This window comes from Lynx rufus, unplaced genomic scaffold (genome assembly GCF_022079265.1).
Source record: "Lynx rufus isolate CCGP_SWC_20201006 ecotype Redwood Valley unplaced genomic scaffold, mLynRuf1.p SCAF_18, whole genome shotgun sequence".
NCBI lineage: Eukaryota > Metazoa > Chordata > Mammalia > Carnivora > Felidae > Lynx > Lynx rufus.
Window position 1 is genome coordinate 21,564,159 of NW_025814832.1, and position 6,978 is coordinate 21,571,136.

The 6,978-nt window shown below is 40.1% G+C and overlaps 2 pseudogenes; both read right to left on the reverse strand.

Moving 5' to 3' along the window:
* Positions 1–1,353: 1,353 nt before the first annotated feature.
* Positions 1,354–3,170, reverse strand: LOC124513191 (60S ribosomal protein L10-like; annotated as a pseudogene).
* Positions 3,171–3,293: 123 nt separating this feature from the next.
* LOC124513639 (uncharacterized) lies at positions 3,294–3,391 on the reverse strand (annotated as a pseudogene).
* Between the last annotated feature and the right edge of the window lie 3,587 nt (positions 3,392–6,978).

Consider the following 6,978-nt stretch of genomic DNA (forward strand, 5'->3'; position numbering starts at 1 on the left):
ATGTGATGACCTGAAGCCTGCTGGTGCACTGCTTGGGGACCTGTGGATTGCGAGGGCCTCTTGCAACCATGTCTAGAGTGAGAAGGTCCCTACACAACCTTCTGTGCCCTTAGATGTCACCAGTGACATCTGGCTCCACTCTGGAGATGAAAGTGAGAAAACACTTCTCAGCAGTCCACTTCCTCCTCTGACCACCACCAATGACACCAACAACAACAATCCTGAGCTTCCAAATGATGGGAGAAAGGTCAAGAAAAGAGAGATTTTCCTTCCCTATCCATATGAGCTGGACAGTATAGTCTTGCTCCTAAGAAGGTCTCCAAGTCAACTTCTCCCTTCTCATAACCCCATCCTCTTCATTCCATTATGCAACTCTACAAATTTTATTGATTGAGCACTTTCTATGTTCCAGGAACTGTGCTAGAATAATAGGGATCAATGGCAATCAAAAAATAAGACACATGGGGCGCCTGGGTGGCTCAGTCAGTTAAGCATCTGACTTTGGCTCAGATCATGATCTCCAAATTTGTGAGTTCAAGCCCCACATCAGGCTCTGTGCTGACAGCTCGGAGCCTGGAGCCTGCTTCAGATTCTCTGACTCCCTCTCTCTCTCCCCCTCTCCTACTCATGCTCTGTCTCTCTCAAAAATAAACACTAAAAAAAAAAAAGACACTCTCCCTAATGTCATGGAATTTAACTAAGAGAAAAATGAAAAACATCTTGATGTGGGAGGTCCCCACCGTGCTGTGAATTGGGATTCATTTTATTAGCTATATCATTGCCGGTAAAACATGTCAACCTTAAATTAGCCAGTTCTTTTACTAGCAAAATGAGTTTATTCAGGAATAACACAGGAATTGCAATTTGGGACAAGCAAACTATGGAGAACCCACAGGCAAGTCTGAAGAGACCAATGGAAGGCCAGCTTTTATTAGGTTTTAGGAGGAAATTGATTGTTCTGAATAAAAGTTTATTGGAGAAGGACAAACGTTTTAGGTAGAGGAGGTTTTCTGATTGGCTGCCAGTGGTGGTCAGTGCATTGTTGCTGGGGCAGGAAGGGTCTTCCTTCTTTTTCTAAAAGCAGGATTTGAAATTCCTATGTGAAAAATGTCCTCTCTTGTCAAAATAATCTTATCTTCCTTCTGCTGCTCACAGAGGCTGCCATGAATGGGATGTGCATGAGAGCTCCCCCTTCAGGACTTCTCGATTCTGGTTTTGTTTGTTTGTTTGTTTGTTTGGGAGGCTTTTGTTTTTGTTTTTTTTTTGTTCTTTGTGTTTTTTTTTTTTTGTTTTTTTTGACAGGAAGTAGGATTTCTTGGTGGGCATGAATAGGGAGAGGCAGTGACGAGGTTCTCATGAATGCAGAGTCCGCCATTTGTCCAAGGAGCCATGATTAGGGATGTATTTGACCCCACAGTCATCTGGGACGAGTCGCTTTTCAACCACCATATCTTCAAATTCGTCCACATTACACTTTGTAAAGCCCCTGGCACAAGAACAGACACTCAGATCAATGGAACAGAATAGAGAACCCAGAAATGGACCCACAAACATATGGCCAACTAATCTTTGACAAAGCAGGAAAGAATATCCCATGGAATAAAGACAGTCTCTTCAGCAAGTGGTGCTGGGAAAAGTGGACAGCAACATGCAGAAGAATGAACCTGGACCACTTTCTTACACCATACACAAAAATAAACTCTAAATGGATAAAAGACCTAAATGTAAGACAGGAAAACATCAAAATCCTCAAGGAGACAGCAGGCAGAAACCTCTTTGACCTTAGCAACAGCAACTTCTTACTCAACACATCTCCAGAGGCAAGGGAAACAAAAGCAAAAATGAACTATTGGGACCTCATCAGGATAAAAAACTTCTGCACAGCAAAGGAAACAATCAGCAAAACTAAAAGGCAACCAACAGAATGGGAGAAGATATTTGCAAATGACATATCAGATAAAGGGTTAGTATCCAAAATCAAGAAAGAACTTATCAAACCCAACACCCCAAAAACAAATAATGCAGTAAAGAAATGGGCAGAAGACATGAATAGACACTTCTCCAAAGAAGACATCCAGATGGTCAGCCGACACATGAAAAAATGTTCAACATCACTCATGATCAGGGAAATACAAATCAAAACCACAATGAGATACCCCCCTCACACCTGTCAGAATGGCTAATATTAACAACGTAGGCAACAACAGATGTTGGCGGGGATGCGGAGAAAGAGGATCTCTTTTGCACTGCTGGTGGGAATGCAGGCTGATGCAACCACTCTGGAAAACAGTATGGAGGCTACTCAAAAAATTAAAAATAGAACTACCTACGACCCAGCAAATGCATTACTAGGTATTTATCCAAGGGATACAGGTATGCTGTTTCTAAGGGGCACATGCACCCCCATGTTTATAGCAGCACTATCAACAATAGCCAAAATATGGAAAGAGCCCAAATGTCCATTGATGGATTAATGGATAAAGAAGATGTGTTTTATATATATATATATATATATATATATATATATATATATATATATATCTCCATCCAATGGAGAATTACTCAGCAACAAAAAGAATGAAATCTTGCCATTTGCAACTATGTGGATGGAACTAGAGGGTATTATGCTAAGCGAAATTAGTCAGTCAGAGAAAGACAAATATCATATGACCTCACTCATATGAGTGAACATAAGGGAAGGGAAGAAAAATAATATAAAAACAGGGAGGCGGACAAAACAGAAGAGACTCATAAATATGGAAAACAAACAGAAGGTTACTGGAGGGGTTGGGGGAGGGGGGAGGGGCTAAATGGGTAAGAGGCATTAAGGAATCTACTCCTGAAATCATTGTTGCACTATATGCTAACTAACTTGGATGTAAATTTAAAAAAATTAAATTAAATTTTAAAAAAAAGTAAAGTTGAAACAGCACGTGACTCTTGATCTTGGGGTCACAGAGTCGTGAGTTTGAGCCCCACGTTGGGTGTAGAGATTACCTATAAATAAGTAAATAACATTTAAAAAATCAAAAACAAACAAACAAACAAAAACTTATTAAACCCCCCTTCTTGGAAATTTGGATCTTCTGGCAACCAGGAAACTTGAACTTGGGCATATGTAGGACCTCAATCACATGCTCCTTGTTCTGCAACTTGGTTCAGATGGACATGATGACTTGGTCAATGTGGACCCTGGCCACTGTGCCCCAGGTCTTTCCAAAGGCACCGCACACACCTGTCTGGAGCCTAGATTGGAGAATGCATGAGGCCAAACTTCAATGTCCACCAGAAAAAGCTGTCTCCAAGGTCCCTGAGGGCAGCCCGTACAATCAACAGGCACATACACTACCAAGGAGGCTGCTGTTTGCAGCCATTTTACTCTCTTTTAAACAAGGTTTCCTTTATTCATTTTCACAAACACATCCACTACTCTGCACACAAGACTCTTCCCATAGAACAACCACTGTACAGAACCATTTGTGGAAATGTTTTATTCCCACTCCCCTGGAAGGCAGCACAGACTTAAGCCTCCCCCTTTGGGGATGTCATACTCTCACATGCAAACAATACCAATATTTTGTGGATCTGACTAGGTGCGTCTATGAGGCATGATTGTCCTTGCTCAATGACTACTATGTAGCAGGCACAGAAGTTGTTGCATGCACATATATCGTTAATGAGTTCTCACAATAGCACTGTAAGGTGGGTACTATTATCACATTTTTAAAAATGAAATTCAGGTTCTGAACGTATGAGCAAATTTGCTAAAGATCACACAGAAAACAATTAGTGAAGGGGACTTAAAGAGAAATTAAAAAACAATCCCACTTACAATTGCATCAAAAAGAATAAAATACGCAAGAGTAAATTTAACCAAGGAGGTGAAAGACCTGTGTGCTGAAAACTATAAGGCAATGTGGAGAAGACACAAATAAAAAGAAATATATTCTGTTTTCTGGAATAGAAGAATTGATATTGTTCAGATGTCCATACTACCTAAAGCAATCTATGGATTCAAGGCAGTCTCTATCAAAATTCCAATGGCATTTTTCCTAGAAATAGTACAAATAATCTTAAAATGTGTATGGAACCATGGGGCGCCTGGGTGGCTCAGTCGGTTGAGCGGCCGACTTTGGCTCAGGTCATGATCTCGCAGTCCGTGGGTTCGAGCCCCGCGTCAGGCTCTGTGCTGAGAGCACAGAGCCTGGAGCCTGTTTCAGATTCTGTGTCTCCCTCTCTCTGACCATCCCCTGTTCATACTCTGTCTCTCCCTGTCTCAAAAATAAGTAAAACGTTAAAAAAAAATTTTAAAAATGTGTATGGAACCATAGAATATCCCAAATAGTCAAAGTAATCTTGAGAAAGAATAAAACTGGAGGCATCACGTTTCCTGAGTTCAAGCTACACTGCAGAGCTGCAGTAATCGAAACAGTATGGTATTGGCATAAAATTAGACACACAGATCAATAGAACAGGATTGAGAGCCCAGAAGTAAACCCATGCAAATATGGTCAATTAATCTATAACAAAGAATCCAAGAATAGACAATGGAGAATAAACAGTCCCTTCAATAAATGATACTAGGAAAACTGGACAGCCACATGCAAAACAATGAAACTGGACCACCGTCTCCTACCACATACAAAATTAATTCTCAAAGGGTTAAAGATTTGAATGTAAGACCTGAAACCATAACATCCCTAGAAGAAAACATAGGTGATAAACTTCTTGACATTGGTCTTGGCAGTGATTTTCTGGACTTCACAAAAGCAAAGTCAACAAAAGGAAAATCAAAAAGTGGGACCACATCAAACTACAAAGCTTCGGCATAGCAAAGGAAATTATCAACAAAACGAAAAAGCAACGTATCAAATGGGAGAAAATATTTGCAAATCATATATCAGATAAGAGCTTAACATCCAAAATGTATAAAGAACTCTTACAGGGGCGCGTGGGTGGCTCAGCCGGTAAGCGTCCGACTTCAGCTCAGATCATGATCTCATGGTTTGTGAGTTCGAGACCCTCCTCAGGCTCTGTGCTGACTGCTCAGAGCCTGGAGCCTGCTTCGGATTCTGTGTCTCCCTCTCTCTCTGCTCCTCCCCCACTCACTCTCTGTCTCTCTCTCTCAAAAATAAGTAAACATTAAAACAAAATTAAAAAAAGAACTCTTACAACGAGAGCAAAAAAATTTTTTTTTATTAAAAAATAAGCAGAGAATCTGAATAGAGAGTTTTCCAAACAAGACATACAGATGGCCAACAGGTACATTAAAAGGTGCTCAACATTACTAATAATCAGGGGAATGCAAATCAAAACCACAATGAACTATCACCTTTACACCTGTCATAATGGCTATTATCAAAAAGACAAGAAACAGCAAGTGTTAGCTAGGATGTGAAGAAAAGGGAACCCTTTTGCACTGTTGCTGGGAATGTAAATTGGTGCAGCCACTGTGGAAAACAATACAGAGGTTCCTCAAAAAATTAAAAATAAAACTACCACATGATCCAGCAATTCCACTTGTGGGTATTTATCCAAAGGAAATTAAAACTCCCAACTCAAAAAGATATACACACTCCCGTGTTCACTGCCGCATTATTTAGAATAGCTAAGACGTGGAAGCAACCTAAGTGTCCACTGATGGACAAATGGGAAAATAAGTGTGTGTGATCTATATACAACAGGATATTATTCAGCCATCAAAACAAAAGAAGAAGAAGAAGGAAATCCTTCCACCTGCAACAACATGGATGGGCCTTGAGGGCATTATGCTAAGTGAATAAGTCAGACCGAGAAAGACAAATACTCTATGATCTCACTTAGATATGGGATCTAAAAAAAAAAAAAAAAGAAAAGAAAGAATAAAAGAGGCAGTGGCAGGATAAGGAATGCAAAGAGCTGTTAGTAAGCTGGTGGTTGTTGTCAATAAATCTTGGTCCCAAACTACTAAAAAGTTGCCAGAACTGTGTGAGAAGTTTTCTACTGCTCTCCTCTTGGGAAGGGGCTTGGCAGGAGAGGGAGTAGGGAGAAAGGAACTCAAGGTGAGATGAAAAGCTATTGCAATTATTCCCTACACTGATGTTTACTGACAGGCACCAAAGGGGAGAAAAAATATCTCTCCAGCCCAAGGGGAAGCTATCTCAACACAACTATTCCTTATTGAGCATCTGCTATGTGCTTACTTATGGTATTACCTTTAATGGTCACAATATCTGTGAAAGTAAGGTGACATCTCTATTTTTAAATAAACTTTTAATTTTATAGTTGTTTTAGATATCTAGAAAAGTTGCAGAGATAGTGCAGAGATTTCCAGTGTATTCCTCCCACAGTTTTCCCCATTGTCAATCTCTTAACATCACCGGGGTACATTTGTCAAAACTAAGCAACTGACATTGTTAGGTTACTATTAACCAAATTCCAGACCGTATTTGGATTTCACCAATTTCCCCATTAATGTCCATGTCTGAGTCCATTCGGGCTGCTGCTATAATAAAAATACCATAGGGGTGCCCACGTGGCTCAGTCAGTTGAGCATGCGACTCTTCTTTTTGACTCAGGTCATGGGATCAAGCCCTGTATCAGGCTCTGTACTGAACATGAAGCCTGCTTGGGATTCTCTCTCTCTCTCCCCCTCTTTCTTCTCTCTCACTCATGCTCTTTCTCTCTCTAAAAAAAGAAATAAATAAAAATAAAAATGCCATAGACTAGGTGGCTTAAACAGTAGAAACTTATTTCTCACAGTTCTGGAAGTTGGAAAGTCCTAGATCAAAGTGTAGATAGATCCAGTGTCTGGTGAGAATCCACTCTGGTTCATAGAGAGTTGTCTTCTCACTATGTCCTCAACGTGTCAGAAAGGGCCAGGTTGCTCCCTGGAGTCTCTTTTATACTGGTAAAAAAAAATTGTAAATATGTGAGAAGCTGGAGCTGTTAACTAACCTTATTTTTATCATATAATTTTGATATATATCATCATATTGT